This window comes from Abramis brama, assembly GCF_963993115.1.
Source record: "Abramis brama genome assembly, chromosome: 5".
NCBI classification, from domain to species: domain Eukaryota; kingdom Metazoa; phylum Chordata; class Actinopteri; order Cypriniformes; family Leuciscidae; genus Abramis; species Abramis brama.
In genome coordinates, this window is record NC_139967.1 from 37,948,068 (window position 1) to 37,970,809 (window position 22,742).

Below are 22,742 nucleotides of genomic sequence, written 5' to 3' on the forward strand. Positions count from 1 at the left end.
TGTTTTATTTATTACTAAGGAAACATATGAACTGTCAGAGGTACTCCATTTGTTTATGTGAGTTTGGTTTGTGATGGTACTTGGTATCGTCTTCCTCTTTGCTGACTTTGGACCTTCAAAACAGTTTTAATCCTGAAAAATAAATAAATAAATACATTAATATACTATGTAATCAATGTTTTTCATTTATTTAATTTTATTTTACAAAATATTCAAAAACCTGTTTGAATCTGTAAGAATATTCAGCTGAACAATTAGTGAGCAAACAAAACAATAACTAAAGCTCTCATGACAGTAATGTACTGTATTAATAATTCAGATCTAACTAGACCTCTTTAGATTCTTAGAGGATTATAATTGTCCATAGGATTGGTTCCATATTATTTTAGAAATTCTCTCAGAAATCCTGTACACAACCTTATGGAATTTTTGACTAAACAATTCATACCTGTCCCTTTGTGATCTGTTTTGATGTTGTTTTGTCCATTCCAGATTAGACCAACTAAACGAAACAGGCTGAAGCAGTCTCACATCCTCTGCTGGATTAAAAAGGAAATTATTAAAATGAAGTGATGATTTAGTGGTTATATCTTAAGTCTGAGAAAAAGTGTCAAGAAGACAAACTCACAAATTTGTTTGCTGATGCATGGAAATTTCTCTCTGTAAATTGGAACTTCTCTGTCTGAGCTCCACCGCGTCAGTCTGGCTGTAGAATTTTTAGATATTGTAACACTTTTGAATAAAGCTTATTTGCTTTTATTCTCTATTTTTTATTTGCTTTCACAATCACATATGAAACTGTACCTGGGCTGATCTTGGCCCTAAAGTGTGTGAAGTCCTCTGGAATGGATGACAAGGTCTGCTTCCGGAATATGTACTCAGAATGTTCTCCGTTAGGAACCGTGAGACGGTCAGTAGAGCTCACAGGAAACACAACAGCTGGACCCTGTCTGTCACTCTTTAACAGAGTATTTAAACCAAACAAACCATTTTTGTATTAACATTACATCAAAGCAAGAAAGTTTACTATCTATAACAATACCTTAGATGTGTGATTGGATGATTGGATTGGCTTTGGACTATGTATCTGAACTGATGATTGCCTTTCAAACACAACCAAGAAAAGGAAATACAGGGAAACAATTATTAAACCATTTCAATGTTTACACAATCAGCCATGAGAATAGCAACTGATACATCATCAAAAACAATTACAATAGATGCTTGTCAACCTTTGTCTGTCTTTTCTATGGTTAATGGCTCTGTGCTGGACCAAAGTAGGGTGGACTTTAGACTTTAGTGTAGCTGGTGAATTTGTGCCATTCTTTTTGACCTCACTTATCACTTGGATACTTGGAGAAGAAGAGGAGTATTTTGAGGCAGTCTGATGGGTAGGAGAAAGCATATACCTGAAGAAAACGGCACAGAAAAAAACACTTAGAATTGCAATTACAATAAAATAATACAACAAATTTCAAAATTTTGACACAATTTGTTACACTAATATTCCATTAATTGTAGAAAAATAATTGGTGCAGAATAAATAAATGCATACAGGTTTGGCACAACATGAGGATGAGTAAGGTATATCGGTATAAGGTATACCAAAGGGGGGGGGGGGGACATTTCAATTCTGAAAATGTCCACCTAATGTTGTGGTACACGTCTTTTTGCTGTAAAATCTTTAGTGATTATTCATAAAATAAACATAGGAATAACTTTTATATTGTTAGTAATATTTAAAGATGTATACTTACTGGATTTAAGCAATTTAGGTTTACTTGATTATCCATACATCTCATGTTAAAAAATGTATCAAATTTGATCCATCAGGCTTTTAAGGAATGTTTATTTGTACATCACTCAATCATCATTCTTTTGCATTGCATTATTTGTTTTGCCCCACACAGAGAAAACTACAACGCTTTGATAATAAAAGTAAGCATTAAAATGTCATACTATTGGAAGGCATAGAGTGACAACTGATTGTCCCCTACTCTCTACTACTCTCTTGATGGAGGCCAAAGCGGTCAGGAACTTAAGCTCCACTGACTGGGTCAAAGGGCTCCAAGCAATGGGTCAAAGGGAGCTCGCGCAGGGCAGATAGCACCACTGCGAGGTCCCAAGAGGGTACAAGAGGAGAACGAGGAGGATTTAGTCTCCTCGATCCTCTAAGGAACCTGATGACCAGGTCATGCTTCCCCAAAGACTTACCTTCAACTGCATCATGATGTACGGCGATAGCGGCAACGTACACTTTGAGGGTGGAGGAAGACAGCCTTCGCTCCAACCCATGTTGCAGGAAGGAAGCACGACACTGATCGGGCATTTTCTGGGGTCTTCTCGGCGAGAAGAACACCAGGTGACGAAGAGGTTTCACTTCAACGCAGAGGCGTGTCTCGTGGACAAGGCTCTAGTGGAAGTGATGGTAGCCACCACCGTAGGTTCCATAGATCGTTCCCAGCCCGTGGTGGAGGCATCTATTGACACAACATGCCTGGAAACTCGTTCTAAGGGCACTCCGGCCCGTAGAAAGCTGAGGTTCGTCCACGGGGTGAAGGTCTGATGACAGGCCGGAGTAACTGGTACTCGGAGCGTGCCTGGTTGCCATGCCCACCTCGGGACTCGATCACGAAGCCAGTACTGAAGCGGTCTCATATGAAGCAGTCTGAGCGGCGTAGCTGCTGCTCCAAATGCCATATGCCCCAGGAGCCTCTGAAAAAACTTCAGTGGAACCGCACTCTTGCCCTCGAACTGTCTCAGGCAAGTCAGCAGTGACTGCACTCATAAGCTGTGCGCACATGGGGTGAAGGTCTGAACAAGTCGACCGAGTCGATTTCCATACTGAGAAAAGAGATCCTCTGCACGGGGGAGAGTTTGCTCTTTTCCCAGTTGATCCGAAGGCCCAGACGGGCGAGGTGCTGGAGCACCAGGCCCCTGTGTTCGCAAACCTGGTCTCGAGAGTGAACTAGGAACAGCCAGTCGTCGAGAAGTTCAGGATGCAAACCCCATACTGCACACTGCCAACTACGGCCTCTTGGGGCTCGGAGGAAGGGGCATCAGTTCTTAGGAAACAAAAGATTCTCCCCCGGCCCTCCAACAGGGGAAGGAGTGGTCCTGCTAACAGCTCCTGAAAAGAACTGAGCCCTAACTCCAAGCTGCTCATTTCAAGAGTGCTGCTTAGCCTGGCGTTTGGCCGGCTTAGGGGCGGAGACGGGTGAAGCCACCCTCCTGCGACCTCCTCCTACTCGGGGCCGGTGAAGGCTGAAGGGGAGGAGCCACAGGGAGGCGGCCTCAGCGGGAAGCAGACTAAGGAAACTGCACGGACGGATGACCGTCGGTGTAGAAGGGCCTCAGTCTGCTTCTGGGTGGTGGAAAACTGTTGGATGCAGTCCTCAATCACACCGCCGAAGAGCCCAGCCTGGGACATGGGGGAGCTGAAAAAACGAGTTCCACACTCCCGCACATCAACCTGGTTGAGCCCTAATGGCGTTCCTGGACCACACATGTGGACTTCACCTGGCCCAGGGATCACGCAGTGACCTATGATCTACCAGCCTGGACATGAGAGGCATAGCGTCCCTGCGTGGGGGCGTGGTCAATTTTCGTTCTGTCAGTGTAGGCCAGGGAAGGACAAGCATTCCACGGCGGCACTGCATCGGAGGCGAAGGCGGCCCACAGCTCTGCATGCCTGTACCAAGCTCTGGATCTGACTCGGCTAACGCTGGCACTGAAGAAAACTCTTGGCTCCGAAGCGAAAACATAATGCTAGATTGCCAGTGCTTCTCCTTTATAACCACGCGGTGGGGTGGAGTTGCGCCATGGAAATTCCACAGACCCATGGTATTTCCCATGCCATTGGCTCGTTTTGTAGAACTCGAAGGTGATAGGCTTCTAAGCAAAACCCCCAATTTCGTCAGTCACTGACTTAACTCTTAGTGACCGTATCAAAGGGAACATTAAATCTCACATAACTTTCTTTCACAGCCATAATAATAAAGCATTCAAAAGAAGGAAAATAGAATTCTCTTAGCCCTTTTGTGATGTTATGGTTTCCTTCATAATTCACCTGCTTGAGTGCAGGTAATCATCCCGTGCCGTCTTCTTTGTGACTGGACTACTGTGGCAGCGCCCCCTGGAGGTGATGGCTGTCACAGTGCAGGTGTATGCTGTGTTGGCAGACAGGTGGCGAGCAGCGTATGCCCTCTCTGTACCCACGTACACCACACACCCATTCATATTTAGCTCGTATTTGAAGAGTCTCCCCAAAGGAGCAACTGGAAATCCCCAGTTTATCTGCAGTTCGTGCCGTCCCAGGACAACTACAGTCAGAGCAGAAGGAGCATGATCTTGATCGTCTGCTGTTCTCACCTCAGTTACTGCTCTAGGACTCTCTGTGTCCCCTGGACTGAGTGAACTCACACTTAGTATATAGGAGGTAGCGGGAGATAATCCGCTCACTGTAGCCCTGTTAGGCAAAAAACAATTACACTGCAGTAACATTGCAAGACTATATTGATTTTGTAATTACAGCAAAATAAACAAAACCAACATGCAGCACACACGTTTTTTGAACATCACTGAATCTCTTCATTTTGTTATAAAAACAAACAATGCAACTTAAAGGTGAAGTGTGTGACTTTTATGTAAAAAAAAAAAAACATGCAAAAAATGCCTTGGCAGCTCATTTTAATTCCATAAAGTTTTTATGAGTAAAACAAACATCAACAAGAAAAATGGGTGAAACAGGGTATTATCCTTTGTGAGATTTGTGACACAATTGAATTTACACACTTCACCTTTAACATGTTATAATGAAAGACTGGTCTGACCCACCCCAGAAGAGTGGTGGTCTTCAGCAGTGTGTCATTACAGTAGATCTGGTATGATTTGGGTTTGACTCTTCCCTCTGGCTCTATCCAGCAAAGGCGTACATCTGTAGCTGTAGAGCCAATCACACAGAGCTCTCGTGGAGGTTTAATTCTAATGTCCAGCTGCTCAGGATCAATAACAACAGGTTCACTGAAAGGGCTAATGTCACCATCAGCTGTAGACAGGCTGAGCTGTAGGGAGAGGGGCTTCATAGATTGGTTGGGAGAACCAGGTAAGGTCACCTGACATAACAGGCCATGGTACAGCATTACATCTCTGTCAAAGAGACTGGAAACCAAAAGAAAAAATAATGGACATTAAAATAGGTGGATGTAAAATTATTAAAGATGCACCGTGCAGGATTTTCAGTTACTGGTTGTAAACACAACATTCAAACTGGGCAGAACACTGCCAGAACCTTAAGCCCTCTCCCCTGATATATCGGTTGCACAAGCAGCCCAACCACGTAAGAAACTACCTGCAGGAAGATGAGTGATGAGCTATTTTGCATATTGTGTTATCATGCATAAACAGCATTTTTTGTGTATTGTATATGAAACAACAGTTACGCTAATAGTTAGATGACTGGCTGTAATTTGTGAGCAAGTTTAGCCATCTTTAGTCTAGCTCGCTAATAATTATGTCATCATAAAACATAATTACAATGCCTCATAATCTGACTGGAGTTACTATCCAGTCAGATATTGACTTATCTGGCAGTCAATAAGGCAATAGCAACATTAGCTAATTGTTTTAGCGTTGAGACATGACAACTTAGCAGAGCTTGCAGAGCTTCAGATACAGACGATAAAGTCTCGGTTGCAGCCCAGAAACGGCCCGAGCAGAGGAATTTAGGAAAACAAGAAATTACAGGCAAAGGACCAAATTATTATTATTATTATTATGGATAATATTGCATAGTGCACCTTTAAGTAATCTAAGCAGTGAATTCAATTGAATTATGTGAATAATTCCAATCATAATTTTTTTATGATAATTCTTCCCCCAGAGCTCCACTTATGCTATTCAAGGTGTTTTGTGTCAAAAACAATTATAATATAGTTTGCGGTGCCTAATCCTTATTTATATAGCGCTTTTAACAATACAGATTGTTTCAAAGCAGCTTTATAGTGATAATAGGACATTTAAGTAACAGAGATTGTTTTGGCTTTACAGCAGCTCTAGAATAAAGTTATTGTCCAGCTAAAGTTAATTTTGATTGATTCACTTCCGTTGCAAAGATCATTAGTTATTAACTTAGGGGCCACTTACACAACACCGTTCTAACAGAAAACCTTTAATGAGCTCCGGCCTGCTCATCCGCACAACAACAGAGCCTGGTGGCCCGAGAACGCAAACCTTGAAATAGGTTCCAAGGTGCAAGCGTTGAAAAATTTTGAATAACTTTATCATCTCTGCATTAACTTCAAAAAACGCGAATCTGTGAAAACGCTGACGGTGTGCACGTGTATTACGTGTTTAGTCTTAGGTATGCGCATTTGAAAATACATGTGCGCAGGCGTGTAGTCTTTCTTTACAAATTGACCTCACCAAACTACTTGTCTGGCCTTAAAAATTCCGAATACAGATTTTTTTTTGTCACCTTCGCATATACATGTGAACCGGAATCATTTTGACAACGTTTTATCTGTATAGAGATAAAGGGAAGTGAAGGAGGCCTTCACAGGGGAGAGACTATTTGACACTTTCAGGACTGCGTTGTCATCGTGTCCAGGCGCATGTCCTTCAGCAGATCTGGATACGGCTTGGATCCAGCGGACTGCGGTAAACCTCGGGATAAACAGAGAGACTAATATTAGCGTAGACGCCATTCTTCTTATGATGTAACAAGTACATCAGGATTTATGGGAAGTGTTCCCGGTTCCGGCTGAACTAATCTATGCAGCCTAACATTGAATTATAGAAGTATATAATGTGTTATGTGTATGATAGGTCAAAGAGATTTGTTTTTAGTCTAGATTTAAACTGACAGAGTGTGTCTGCTTCCCGGACAATGTTAGGAAGACTGTTCCAAAGTTTAGGTGCTAAACAGGAAAAGGCTCTAGCGCCAGCAGTCGATTTTGATATTGTAGGTATTATCAACTGGCTGGAATTTTGAGATTGCAATAGACGTGAAGGACTATAATGCGTTTAGAGCTCGTTCAAGTACTGGGGAGCTAAACCTTTGTAAGTAATCAGCAATATTTAAAAATGTATACAATGTTTAATAGGGAGTCAATGCAGTGTTGACAGAACCGGGCTAATATGGTCATACTTCCTGGTTCTGGTAAGAACTCTAGCTTCTGCATTTTGGACCAGCTGTAGTTTGTTTATTAAGCGTGCAGGGCAACCACCCATAAAAGCATTACAATAATCTAGCCTTGATGTCATGAACGCATGAACTAACTGTTCCGCATTTGTCATTGAAAGCATATGTTGTAATTTAGATATATTTTTAAGATGGAAGAATGCAGTTTTACAGATACTAGAAATGTGACTTTAAATGAAAGATTGGTATCAAAGAGCACACCCAGGCCGTACACAAGTTGACTTACGCCAAAAGAGTAACACTTGACGATGTATGACGTAGGAAGAAGGAGTAGCGCTTTGAAGCCTCTCGTGGTTCAAACAAACAGGGCTGGGCAACAAACTCAAGCTCCTCCGACATTTCTTTTTAAAAATTCTCGTTTTAGACTTCTAATTCGTGACTGGTGTTTTGTTTTGCTGTTTCCTCTGCGCTTCCGCATTCATCATTACGTTGTGTGTCAGGTCAAGTGTTACTCTTTCACCATAAAACGATGGTACGGCTGTCTGCCGGAAGCTAGTTATTTTAGTCGATAAAGTTTTAAATATGGATATTTTTCTTACACGAATGCATCGCTTCCCTTCAGAAGGCCTTTATTAACCCCCAGAGCTATGTGGAGCACTTTTATCATGGATGGATGCACTTTGATGGACTTCAAAAAATATAGAGCCATTCACTGCCATTATAAAACTTGGAAGAGCCAGGACGTTTTTTAATATAACTCCGATTGTATTCGTTTGAAAGAACGCAAAGAACCCATTTTTGGGTGAACTATCTCTTTAAGCCCTGTGTTTCTTTCAGTTCTTTGTCAGTTCTATGTCGTGTTATGTTGGTTGTTCTGTTCATGGTCCTGTTATTCCTTAGTGTTTTGTGTAGAGTTAAGTTTGTTCTTGAGAATTAAAGATAAAGCTGCTGCTCTCTTAAATCCTATTTCATCTCTGCTGCAACCAACGTGTGACACAAGAAAGGGTCAATAGTCTAATTACAGATGTAATTACATGCAGGTATTTTTTTTAAATAAAAGTACAATGTAAAAACATATATGTACACAAAAAGTGCATTGTATCAAACACATTGTAGTTAAAAACAGTTTCATCCACTTGCATTATAACTCTGTTTGTGTTCTACAGAAGAAACAATGTCATATACATCAGGGACGGCAAGAGGGTGAGTAAATGATGAGAGTATTAAACCAAAAATTTTGGAAGAATGGAAACAGAAGTATAAAAATGCTAACTCATTTTTGGGTTTTAGGACTCATTCCTGCAGCACTCCATGGTCTTTTAAGCAAGTAGTTAAGTGGGTTTTAGGACTCATTCCTGCAGCACTCCATGGTCTTTTAAGCAAGTAGTTAAGTGGGTTTTAGGACTCATTCCTGCAGCACTCCATGGTCTTTTAAGGAGGGAGTTAAGTGGAGTTGTGCAGCATGATTTATATAAAAAAAAAAAAAATCATTTTTTATATGACATAAATGGAAAATATCTAGTCAAGTTCTTGCTGTGGAAGCTTAACCTGTATGTGACCTCCAGGCCGCTCTCAGGCTCACACCTCTCCCATGATACAGTGCAGCTTGTTGATGAGAGGTTTGTAACCTTCACTGGAGGTGATTTAGATAAATGCTCCAGTCTCCTGAGACACATGTTGACCTCCTCCTGAAGTTCTGGCCCAGTGGATGGTGACACAGAGAGCAACTGACAGCAGAAAAAAAAAGGCTTCTTCATAAATTTATCATATACAAAATATACCAACACAGCACAGCTGTATTATGAACACAATGATCATGAAACCTTTAGCTGCTCAAGCAGAGGATAATGCATCCTGACAGGAACCACTCCACTCGGCCGGGACACCAGCACTCGCACTGTCCTGTTAGACAGATATAGAGGGAGTCTTAAAAAGTGAAAATGACGACTTTAGAGGGATAGTTCACCCCAATTAAGGCTGCTAAAACAATGCTATGCTAGGATGTTAAGAGTGAGTTGTTTACCACCAGACAACCATCTAAACCAGAAGCAAATATATTAGCCATCTCTTAACCTCATAAAATATATTAAAATAACCAAACTCTACTCAAAATTAAAATGCTAAAAAAAACATAAAATCAAGATGTAAACTGCAACCAAATAAAATAACTATTGTTCTTTTTGAACAGCATTACAATTATTGAGATTTCTGGAATCACAAAATGAATCATGGTTAATTAATTTAATATATCAATACTCAATACATTAAAACATTTACATTAACAATGTACATTTACAACAGTTTCTGTTTTGTGTTGGACAAAGGGGGGCCTTTGAGTCAAAACTCCTGTCATATTAAATAATCATGTGCTAAAAAATAATAGTACAGTGGCAGAGTGTGTGTGTATATTGGCTTAAAATGTCTGTTGCTTATGGCAGAGAACAACTACCATTAATAAGTGTTACATGCTATGTTATTATCTTTATCTCTACTTTTTGAAATAATTTCCTTAGATAGTCATTACATACAACACTAACTAACATTAATCAAAAAACCTACATAGCAGCAAACCAGATACTGTCTGGTTCTGGGCTCTGCAACAGCTGTAAAAGACCATCCAGCAAAGCAGGGATAGAAGTGCTTTCCATCAGCAGAGCATGGCCATCTTCATCATTTGCTAAGCAGCTCAGAGCAAAGCATGCTGTTTGGCCCATCTCCACTCCTGGCCCGCTCGACAGCAGAGCCTGCAGTCGGCTAACCTTGTGGCAAATGATAAAATTATGCTCATAATTGATGTTTAATTGATTGAGATTTTAACATGTTCCAATTGCCAAGCATTTAAGACCTATGGAGAGAATTTGTAAGCTTGTACCAACTGATGCTCTTTGGCCTCTCTCAGAATAAGGATCTTGGCCTGTCTGCTCCCACATAGACAGCCAACAGCAAATGCTGCATTCATGGCTGTGTCTGCAATAATAAAAATGTTGATGTTATTGACTAATTTCATATTTTACTGAGAAATTTCAAAATTCAAAAGAAATTAATATGGGGCTTTCTCTTAGAAATGTATGGCTGTTAATAGATTAAAATAAATAATGATTATTAATCATAATCGATTTGGTATAATTCATACGATTAATGAAAACTTTTTTGAATTCTGAAGATGCAATTACAGCATAATGTGCTCATAACTGTATGCTTTTCTTTTTGTTACGTTGGCTAACTGATTTTAAGGTTCTTTTACACAAGTAAAATAATCATTAAACAGGAGAAGAAAAATCTCATAGACTTACAAAGAATGAGGGAGCCATATCTAAAAAAGAATATAATAGACCCTGTAGAGTAAGTAACCACCTAGAACTTGCAACAACCACCTAACAATACCTAATGATCCACCCAGAACCACCCACAACAATTTGGGGGAACTGAGGAAATACATTTTCGTCAGAAAATGTAAATATCATTAATGATGCTGTTGTTGGTGTTATGTTAACACAATCAGTTTTTTCTACACTGACCTTTGTGGCTACATGATAAACATTGTGCCAAACGTCTGAAGGTCTTGAAGGCAGATGAATGGGATAAAACCTTTTCACAGGTTTCTTCACACAGGGACAGTCGTGCAAGAACAAGTGCTGCAGAGTTAACTGTATTCTCTCTCTCATTCTCCAGGAGAACAGATAAGCTCTCAAGGACCTCACTGAACACACATTGGTTCTGAAGGAACCACGTCCGACCTGATGCAGTTTCAACCTAAATCATAAAGAACACAAAGATCTTTAGGACACAACAATATGTCTTGTGGTGTGACAAGTAAAGGCTAAAACAACAAATATTGTCTCTATCTTCTAATGTATAATGTGAGGTCTAGCTGTGTCATGTCCAGCTACCCAAAATGGGAGTCATTACAGAGGAAGTAAATAAACATTTAATATGCTGCAGCATGCATTCTAATGTTAAACAGACATACTAATGAGGCTATGGCTCCAGCAGCATTCATCACAACATCAGATTCATCTTCAGTCAGCATCTGAGCAAGGTCACATATGAGATTGTTGTCCTCTTCAGTCCCCTTCTGAAGTTTCAGCACCATGAATTCATTCTCCAGCAGGACCCCAAAGATACAAGCTGCAGTACTGCTCAGCCTGCAGAAATAATCAAAAACTGTACAGAATTGGTCCATCGACTCAACCCTTTTTTTTAAAAACACTGCAGGATCATTCAACAATTGTGCTGACAAATGTTTGCTGTCCACTAACTCATTTTGATACTTTTGTGAATAACAACAAAAATAATATATTTTTATAATAATGCGTAATTGCGTATAATATAATATGATTAATATAATATAATATAATATAATATAATATAATATAATATAATATAATATAATATAATTAATATAATATAATATAATATAATATAATATAATATAATCAGTATTGGGCAAAGTTATTTTTAAAAGTAATGAGTTACAATATTGTGTTACTCCCTAAAAACGTAACTAATTGCGTTAGTTACTTTTTATGGAAAGCAATGCGTTACATCACTTTTGAAGATTCAACACTCTCACTTCAGCAATAATATTATTAGTATGGCTGAATTTGATCATCAAACGTCAGCAACAAAGACATTGGTTAATAAAGTGAAATTAAATACTTAAAGTATATTTGTGTTATTTAACACATTTAATTATTGCAGGTTAGCAAATATTCTGAGTTTGCATTTCACAGTTTTTATTCATTTTAATGAATACTAAATCTGTTTTTGTGCAAGTGAGATGAGTAAATGCATGCTCACATAGCATTCATCTGATGCTATGTTCATTTGCAAGTTTATTTAGTGGAATTGCATTGGCATGGTTCAAATCATACTTATCTGACCACAGTAAATAAAGAGGTGTCATATCGATCACAAGTTCAGTATGGAGTACCACAAAGTTCAGTACTAGGACCGTTGCTTTTCACCCTGTACATGCTACCCAAGTGTGCCGCACAAGTATGGAGAGAGAATTGTGTCTTTATTACATGCGAGAAAATAAATGATCTGAGAGAAAAAAAAAAGTTTGAGAGAAAAAGTTATCACACTGATAGCAAAAAAGCATTTCATGAGAGAAAAAAAAATCTTTGAGAGAAAAAGTATTTTTTTTTCTCTCATGAAATGCTTTTTTGCTATCAGTGTGATAACTTTTTCTCTCAAACTTTTTTTTTTCTCTCAGATCATTTATTTTCTCGCATGTAATAAAGACACAATTCTCTCTCCATACCACAAGTCCTGAAAAGTTAAGGCAAAACATTTTGATCGCCCCCAAGTGGCTGGTCCCAGTATAGGTCATAAACCCCAACCTCTCCATGTAATCTAATGGGACATAAGACAAACTAAACAATGAAATTACACTTTAAATAAATTTTTTCCAAAGATTGTTTCTGTCATTTTAGGTAGTTTTATCACGTTAGTTCACGTGTTCATTTTTTTAAATACGTTTGGTTTTAGTTAGTTATTTGATGCTATAAAAACGGGAGAGTGACGTCATGATTGACAGCTGAGATTGACAGCTTCTCTAAGCCAAGTAGTCACTAAGGCATCAACGGACTTTTATCGGGATAATTTTCATTTCTACATTTCCATAACGACATAATGAGTTGTTCTGCCGTAAACTCTAATAACCACACTGTAACGGATTTCTGTAATTTGAACAGTATTTTACTGTAATATGTACAGTAAGATACTGTAAAATATGTATACAGTATGTTACTGTAAACAGCAAAGGATTATGGGAAAATATAGGGTCACTACTGTAATTCTTCACTACTGTAAATCAATTTACAGTAGTGAACTTGCCCGCGAAAAACTGACCAATGGCAAGAGGGATTTCTTTTCAAGTGTTTTTTTGAGGAGTGAAGTGGCAGTTAATGCACAGACAAAAGATCATGTATCTCACCAAAAAGGTTAGTAGCCTATATAATTTCTATTTTATGTAAAACAAACATTTTCAAATGTTTTTACTTATGTTAACAGCAAACTAACATGATGTATCGTTTTGTTTTCGTCTGAATGGTTTTAGTGCCTTTTTTTCCTGACTGTCGTCAGAATGGTTTTTTGGTGCCTTTATTACTGTCTTTTTTCCTGACTGTCGGCCTGGTCGCTGTCACGGTGATAATATTAACTGGTGAGTAAGTTAAGTTCACCTATATTAGCCGAAATATTCTTTAGTTAAAACTATAAAAAAATAATGGTTGTGTGTTCCTCTGCCTCTTTAACGCAAGTTAGCTCATCAGGCGGGCGGAGTCGTCGGTAACGTTAACCGAGCTAACAGCGAACTCAACGTGAAATACTGAGGTAAAGTGAGATAGACGAAACCCTTGTTAAAGTGCGGGTTTTAAACAATATTTTCACGTAGGCCTATATGATTTATTTTCAGGTTTGTGATCTGGATAATGCCATCTGCAACGATGGAGTGTGTTGGAGCCTTTTCATTGTGATAACATCAACTGGTATGTAACGTTATGGTCAACTTCACCTAAATTAGCCGAAGTAAACTTATTAAACAGAGAAGCATAATAACTTTGGTATGTTCTGTCTCCTCTTTCACAACTTTTTGGCAGATGTACAACGTAAATACTGAGTAAAACTAAAGCCCTATTCGCACGGGATTAGTATTACCTAGGGACCTCCGGTAATTTGTAATAATCGCAGAGGTCGTCTGTGATTTTTATCCCGTGCGAATCTGCCATGTCTGTAAAAATGTCTGTAAAAATTCCCCCGAAAATTACCTACCGTATTTCGGCCAACACATGGGTCCTCTGATAATACCAGTCCCGTGCGAATCCCCATGTCTGTGATTTGGGCTGTTTTTCTGTGAGCCTATCGTTTTCTAAAGAACGTAATAACCATTATGGGCCGTTTAACAGTCCGTTTTTCTCCAATAAAAACTATGAAGTGCTGCAAAAGAAAAAACAACTACTACTACGGACGTGATCCGGAAGCTCAACTCGGACCGTTGTCATGGAAACGTCAAATTAAGTATTTTGGCGCAACATGGAAGCTCATTTGGAAAGTTTGGACGCTTTTTGTGGTAGTGTAACTTCTGTATCGTGGAGCATTTCTTTGTCTCACACGGCCTCTAAAGACGTCCATCCTGTAAGTATCTCAAGAAATCAAAGTGTGAAAGAGTAAAAATGATATAAAATGAAATAAACCAAATAAAATGAATAGAAAAACAAGCCTATCGCGACGTTTCGGTATTTATAATACCTTCTTCAGGCAGGCTTGTTGTAAATATGGACAAGAATAAAAGAAAAAGAAGATATATATTTATACAATAATATGATATTCTATAATATATATATAATATATTTCTCTAATAAATTGGTTTTAAATAAGTTATTTTTTTGAATTGCAATACTGCAGCGCGATCTTCGTTTCAGCACGTTCAGCTAGTGAAGTGTGAATGGGTGGGCGCACGCTGTAAAGTCCGTAAACTCGAGGGAATTACGAACATTTATTTGCCTGTGTGAATGAGCCACCAAAAACACAGACGTCAGGGGGTAATTTCTTAATTACAGAGGTCCAGGGGTAATACTAATCCCGTGCGAATAGGGCTTAAGTTAAAGGGATAACGTAGTACACCTTAAACAGAAAATTATGTATGTCATCATTTACTCGCCCACAATGTGTTCTAAACCTGCATGAAGTTCTTTCGTCTGAACTTAAAATAAGATTTTTTGAATAATGTTGGTAAATAGTGGCTGGTCCGCATGGACTTCTATAATAGAAAAAATACTTTGGATGTCAATGGGGACCAGTAACTGTTTGGTTGCTCATGTTCTTTAAAATATCTTCTTTTGTATACAGCACTTTAAATAATTTAATGGAAGTTATGAACAAGTTGAGGGTGAGTAAATGGTGACAGAATTTACAATTTTGAGTAAACTAACCCTTTATCCAACACCATTGTTAATTTCATATTTTGTTTTATTTTCAAGTTTGTGGTCTGAATTATGTCGTCTGAAATGTCGGAGGTGTATTTTGGAGTCTTTTTTGTGATTGCCTTCGTAATGGTGATAACATCTACAGGTGAGTAAGATGACATCAACTAAATTAGCTGAAGTATGCATTAGTTAAGCAGGCAAACATGTTCTTTTCTGTTCTTTATTTTGAATTTGCAGCGGCCATTCCCTCCGGACTGTACATCACTGCTGACGCTCTCCACTAATACACAGAACGGGTTGACGTTGGAGAAGGAAGAGGAGAAGGAGGAGGAAAGAGTTAGCAATATACCATTATCAATATAGCAAAGTTTTGCTAACTAATATTTTTAATGTTGTTTAATTGATTAAAAACTATAAACACCATACAACATTATATCTTACCTCATCTTCACCCCACATGTTATTGTTGTTAGTAATAAGTTCTGTTATTGTATTTTAGTTTTTTTCTGTAAACTATAACACTAAAATGCTGCTGTGACTTTGTCTGTTTCAGGAGAGTCTGTTCTCAAAGCAAAAACATGGATGCTGACAATGAAGGGCAGAATCATCATCCAGTTACAACTGCTAACAGACGACTCTTCAGCATTAGCTGTCTATTTTGTCGAATGCAGAATCAGGTAAACCAATATATATATATATATATATATATATATATATATATATATTTTTATTTTTATTTTTTTACATTACATTACATTTACATGCATGCATTTGGAAGTCACTTTTATCCAAAGCAACTTACATTGTATTAAGTTTAATTTAAATTATCCATTCCCTGGAAATCTAAGCTACAGGAATGTATTGAAAAAGAATGAAGCTTTAATGATTTTAATGTAATGTATTATGGGGTAACCATCCCTGTAGGTTAGGGGTGGAAATTGGCAAAGATTTGATGATTCAATAGTATTGCGATATTTGGGCCACAATTCAATATTATTGCGCTTCCTAACATTGCGATACTGCAAGTATTGCGATTCGATTCTGCGATATATTGCGATTCATGTTCCCCATATTATTCAAAGACATTACAAAAAATAAGACTGCTCAACTCACTTCAAATGTCACATTAAATCTGTGAACATCTTCTACACATTTACTGGAGGCTAGTGCAAAAACTTTGTCCTTGAACATTCAGGACACAGGACCTTATTACAGAACGTAATTATATGAACGCGTCACCACCGCATTAGCACCAAAAACATGGAGATTTTATTTTAGAGAATAATTACACAACCTATTCGATATACTATAATTCTATAATTAAATAAACTAATCGAATATCCAAAAATTGTGACTCATCCCTGCATGTAATACCTTGTTTTTTTCCCAAAATCTTCACTTACGTCTCGATTTTCGAAGGGGATTATAAACGTTTCTTCCTTGGTTTGCTTTTATTTAGGCCTATTACATTCACATTCTTTACTTTGGTAAAGTAGAAAAACGTTGTAGGACAGATAGCCTACATTTTTACTTGCACGTCAGATTCATTTCAACACAGTTTTTGCTTGTTATTAGACATGTACGGCGCGTCAAGTTTATTTGATTTTTAGTTTCGCTCTCTCTGGCAGCGCAATTTCAAACATAGCTTAAATGTCTTGCCCTTGTGGAAGATTAAATTCACTTTTCATACCTTTTACAACAAGTAGAAAACATGAAGATATCAGAAAATAGATCGATGGTCTCTTTCCTCCTCGTGTCATCCCTCTCAAAGCACAGAGCGGTATGGCTTCATGTGGAATCACGTGTCTTTGTGTGGAAGTATTAAACGAAAGTTTTTTTTTATTTATAGATTTATCTTTTCTATTATGTAAGTTTCTAATATTTACTGATATGTATTTGAATGCTTTACAGGCTTTGTGTTGCTTCTTTGACGGAATTGCTCAAATAAAGACTTTTTTGCTCGAATAAACTACATTTTTTTATTTCAATTTTCATAATAACCCCCCAACCACTGCAGTGGTAAAAAAAACTGCCACCGTCACAGCCTTATAACCTTTATTGGAATACTTTGCGCTACTGTATCAATATAATTGCGTGCGCAAAATATCGCGACACTGAACAGAATCGATTTTTCCCCCACCACTACTGTAGGTGGATTCAGAATCAGATGTAGTGCTTTTATTAACGCCAAAGTACATGCAGCATCAAGTTTGAGGGTTAGGGAAAATTCTGCCAACACCGGTCTGAAAAAATTATATATTTTTCGCTGCTTGTGTTTGCAGGTTCATTCTGAGAGTCAACCCTGATGGCACCAAACACCAAAGGCACAGATCAGATGGAAATCTGGAAAGGTCCAAAGAAAAGCATCAGCCTGAAACCCTCAGTGTTTCTCATCAGAGAGCTTGTCAACTTTGACTGACAAAATTACTGAAATGTAACAACACAACACTGACTTTGACTGTATTTTATTGTTTTAAGGCCTGTTTTGCTTTTCAGTGTGTGTACGTTTTTGCCATGCTACAGATACAAATGGTCACCAGGAGATTAATTCTATGGACTTTGGAGATGTTGCCTTTTTTTTTTCTTCAGCTAGTGGCTCCTAAAGGTCAAGATTTGTAATTTGTACTTCTAAAACAAAATGTTCAACGATTAAAAAGAATATTATAAGGACAAATGTTTGTGAGTTATTGTGATTTTTTGGGGGGTGGGGTAAACATAAATTAAAAAAAGAAAATTTAAATGATGAAAATTTAAAAAAAAAAAGAAAAAAAAAACTCAATACTAATACTGTAAATGAAAATACGGTAATAATACTGTAAATGCAAGTACAGTAAATGATACAGTATACTGTAAGTGAAAATACAGTAATGATACTGTAAAACATTTTACAGTAACTTACTGGCATCCAGCTGCCAGTAACTTACTGTAAAATTTACAGCAACCTCTTTACAGTGCAATTCTGCGGGAGTTTGGGCGGGTCCTTGATACCGCGATTCACGCTCACTACTGTGACACCGGTTTCAACTGAAAACAAAAAACGTTTCATGTGTTCTTGCCATTCATTTACATTCATTAATATCTGGTCCTGAGTTCACTACTGCACAGACTCGGGTCCCGAATCAGTGCAAGATGTCAGCGCCATATTGGTACACCATATTGGATCAGGTTGAAACACCTGTTTCAAAGTTTGCGTTTTCAGGCCACCAATACACCGTTGTCATGTAAATGAATGGCATGAACACATAAAAAGTTTTCTGCTTTCAGTTGAAAACGGTGTCGTGTTAATGGCCCCTAAAATAACTAACTAATGATTTACAACAGAAAAGAATCAATGCTAAACTTATTTAAACTGGACAATGACTTTATTTTAGAGCTGCTGTACAGCCAAAACAATCTTCAGTGCATTCATTTCCTGTAATCGCTGTAAAGCTGATTTGAAACAATCTGTGTATATAAATAAAGGTGACTTGACATATAGTCTAGAACTACAATAATTGTCATGTTTATACAGCGCACACAATGTCTTATAACGCATTACTCCCGATTTCTATCAACATGGGGACAGAAGAGGCATCAGTCAATTAATGGCAAAACAAAGTAACTTGCATTTCTTATTTGAAAAAGTAACTCAGATATTTTGTTGTAAATTTAAAAGTAATGCGTTACTTTACTAGTTACTTGAAAAAAGTAATCTGATTACGTAACCCGTGTTACTTGTAATGCGTACCCCCAACACGGAATATAATATATTTTACATTTATTCATTTCACAGACACTTTTATCCAAAGTGACTTATAAATGAGGAATTCAACAATCGATTCACCTTAGAAGGCAATAACATAAGTGCTAGCAAAAGTTAGCACTTTTTTTGTAACATCCTCTTCCAATAGCTATGAAATTAGCCTTAACAAGAAAAAGGAATTAGTAGGAATGGTGATTTGAGATGTGCTGGAAATGACAATTCTAAAGTAGGTAAGGGAGTAAGGATTTGTTACAAAACACACTAAATATGCTTCATTACTCATGGTTACAGGTATACAGAAGGGTCATCTTTACATCAGCAGACACGGACTGTTCCTCTCTGCTGGTTTGAGTTCAACCTGAGGACACTTTTTCAAAAGAAAGGCAAAAGCCAGTCGATTGCCTTAAATCATTCCACCCTTTCGGCAGAGATAAAGACACTCATTACGTTTTGACCTCTCAAAGGACTGCATTTGTAAGAGGTCAAAAGAGAGAACTGTTGAGCAAGATGACTCTCATAAATCGAACTTTATAGGCCCAACACAATAGGCTGTCGCTGTTACTGAGGCGACCATTTCTTCAGCTGTATTTTCAGGGCTGAGGCTTCCTAGATACAGTATTTTGTCAAGCATTGTATCCAAATTTAAAGTAAAATTATCAGTGCTGAAACAATCTGAGAGAAAATATTCAAAATGTCAAACACAATAAGGTGCTCTAAATAATTTTGTGTTTGTGGTTGGAGATTCAGTCTATTAATTTCATGTACATGACTATAAACATGCATCAAAAGTACTAATCATTTCTGTAGTGGTAAAATATTTTTACAATATACACCTTTTTTATCTTTTAGGAATAGAAGATCACTCACACTAATATGTGCAAAGGAACAGATTGGAATCACTCTTCACACCTCCATCATTAGCATTTGATGTATAAAATTAGTGATGTGGTGCAGCAGGAGTTCACATTACAGGATCTATGACAGTTAATTGGCCAGTAGTGTCAATATTCTGCATTGTTATTGTGTCTGACCACTTCAGTTCTAACACGTGTCATTTATAGAACCAAGCTATTGGTTTCACCTGTCTAACATACTGGTTTAACCCATCAAGTGCTTAAGATTTAAGTACTACTGACCATGAGGCAGATGACTTCAGCAGCTTTCGTAGAACATCTATGCACAATTCTGGGTTGCAGTGCTGAAGAACCTTTTCAACAAGTTCACCTTTGTCCTCCTGAGCAAGGTCAACAAGAATTTGCAATGCAGAGGACACATGATCAATGTTTGGACAAAGAAGCCAGGTCAAGGGATTTCCGTTATTACATGGAGCTGGACAGCAAGCTGTTGATGACATCTTTCAAAATGCCCTGGTATACAAAAATCAATAAAACAAAGGAAAAAGTAAATGGTAAATGGGAGGAAATAACAATTATTCTCACACACACTAATGCCTTAAAATGTCAGACAATTACCATGGTACAGTACTGAATGATTACCATATTAATTTACATGCCACTGCAAAGAATAGCATGGTATTCTGACAGCACCATGTAAAAAAAAAAAAAGAGTATTACAAAGGTATGCCCAAAATGCCATCCTTAATGTGCCACTACCAAATTAATGTATCCTTGATATTTACATGGCCCTTCCAAAAATATCATTGTATTCTAAAACATATCCATTTCCCAATACCATGCACAAAACATCATAAAATGGTTATAATTCCAACAATAATCAGGGCAAAAGATAAAATACACATTATCATCTAACAATTAATCTTTCTGGCATCGTTTAAATGTACCTGGACGTCGTCTTGGGTCTTCAAAACCGTTAGCTTCTATTGGAGGTGTATCTGCTCGTTAAAATTCGAGAAGTCTTGAAAACATTTGGCTGGAGATACAGCGAATGAAATAACCACCCCTCCCCTCTGGTTCCCACGGTGACGTCTGGCTAAAGGTTATTCACGACATCCTCGTTAGACACACATTAAACTGACTTGCACTGCTTCATTTGAGTTTTTTCAATACTTCAACCTACCACAGCAACGCCAACAATTATATACACTTAAAGGGATACTTCACACAAAAATAAAAAATAAAAATCTAACAATTTTTCAACAATTTTTAACAAGCTCACTCTCATGTCATCCCAAAACTTTATCTCTTTCTTCCATTTGCGGAAGACAAAATAATTTTGGATGGTAACTAGTTTAGTGACAATCAACTTCCATTTTATAGATTAAAAATGGAAACAAGTTTCTGCCACAAAAACTCTCTATGAGTTACTGTTATACTATTTAGATAAATTATCACGACAGAACATCTCATTATAATGAGAAAGTTTCTGAGTTTTGAAGCCAACTGTGAAACGGTGTGTAAAACGGGGCATCAACGTCTGTTCTTTTTAAGGAAACTGTGTAAATTTCAAATTGAGAAAACACTGTTGAGTATGTTTTATCGTGCTTTTATTGAATCCGTACTCTCCTTTTCTCTGGTATCTTGGTACGGGAACTTAACTTTAAAGAGCCGGAACTCTATTAACCAGATTGTGAAATGGTCCAGTAGGTTGATTGGGGAACCACTACTGAACCCAGCCTCGCTGTATACCAGGCAGGTACAGCGCTTGGGTATTTCAATCTTGAGTGACCAGCTTCATCCGCTGAATTATGAGTTCCAGTATCTGCCGTCCAATCGACGGTTTAGAGTACTGCGGTGTACAACAAAACGATACAAAAACAGCTTTGTTCCAGTAGTGATTAATTTTATGAATAGTATTAAGATGGAGTAAATTGTTTTAGTGTGCTTTTAGTGTCTTGTTCTGTTTGTATGGTGTTATCGTTTATATGTTTGAGAAATAGCCTAAACTTGTTCTCTGGAACTTAATTTACCCACGGGTACAAATAAAGGAACCTGAAGTAATAACAAAATAACTTGTATATTGAGAAAGTTGACTTGATGACTTGACATCTCATAATAATAACTTTCTCGTAACAATGTCTTATTTTATCAAAACAAAGAGAAGACACAAGTCCATTAAACAACTGTTATGAGTCCATTAAACAACTGTGATGAGTAGGATCAGTTAACAAGTCGTGCCATCTTCTCCTGTTATTGTCACTTGCACTGCCTGCCACATGTATAGCATAGCCTTCTCTTTTAGCGGGGAGGGTTTCACTTGTGATGATTGCAGGGAGATAGTCAGGCTGACGGAGAAGATTTCAGAATTAGAGACACGTATCCAAACTTTAATCGAGGATAGTAAGAATGCAAGGGCTTTAGATACTGCTTAGGATGCAACTAGCTTAGTGAACTCTGAACATTGTTTGGCTCCGGTTGTAGAGCCTGTGCAGCAGGGCAACTGGGTGACCGTGAGACGCTGTAGTCAGAGGACAAAACACCGCTCTTCCGTTCAGATTACAATAATAAATAGATTCTCTCCCCTCAGTGAAACACCCACTGAGATTCCTGTTGAATGTGCCCTAGTTATTGGCGATTTACACGGAACGTGAAAATAGAGACACCAGCCACCATAGTCACATGTTTGCCAGGAGCCGGAGCATCTGACATCAAAGCAAATTTAAAAGTGCTGGCTAATGCTAATTGTAAATTCTCTAAGATTATTATTCACGTCGGCACTAATGATGTTCGACTTTACCAGTCGGAGATCACTAAAATTAACGTTAAAGAGGTGTGTGAACTCGCAAGTCTGATGTCAGACACTGTAATTTGCTCTGTAATCTTCCTGTTCCTCGGAGTGATGAGATACTTAGTAGACTGTCCTCACTCAATGACTTAGAGAGCCTAAGTGGTGTCCGCAGAATAATATAGGGTTCATAGACAATTGGAAAAGTTTTTGGGAGAGACCTGACCTGTTAAAAAGTGATGGTATTCATCCCTCCTGGGATGGTGCTGCTCTTCTCTCTAGTAAT

The 22,742-nt window shown here is 38.0% G+C and overlaps 3 long non-coding RNA genes across 4 annotated transcripts; 2 read left to right on the forward strand and 1 right to left on the reverse strand.

The window, feature by feature from the left end:
* Positions 1-37: 37 nt before the first annotated feature.
* On the reverse strand, positions 38-940 carry LOC311083935. Its single transcript, XR_014606390.1, has 4 exons — positions 805-940; positions 629-706; positions 449-539; positions 38-132 (listed from the first exon to the last, which is right to left on the reverse strand). It is a non-coding gene; the product is annotated as an uncharacterized lncRNA (long non-coding RNA).
* An 11,883-nt stretch (positions 941-12,823) lies between these two features.
* On the forward strand, positions 12,824-13,776 carry LOC311083732. Of its 2 annotated transcripts, XR_014606350.1 has the most exons (4): positions 12,824-13,310; positions 13,408-13,480; positions 13,563-13,635; positions 13,747-13,776. It is a non-coding gene; the product is annotated as an uncharacterized lncRNA (long non-coding RNA). The 2 variants fall into 2 exon arrangements; XR_014606351.1 differs by lacking the exon at positions 13,747-13,776 and having other exon boundaries at positions 13,563-13,732.
* Positions 13,777-14,749: 973 nt separating this feature from the next.
* Positions 14,750-17,775, forward strand: LOC311083731. The gene is made up of 4 exons (XR_014606349.1): positions 14,750-14,764; positions 15,127-15,217; positions 15,310-15,749; positions 17,355-17,775. It is a non-coding gene; the product is annotated as an uncharacterized lncRNA (long non-coding RNA).
* The last annotated feature ends 4,967 nt before the right edge of the window (positions 17,776-22,742 follow it).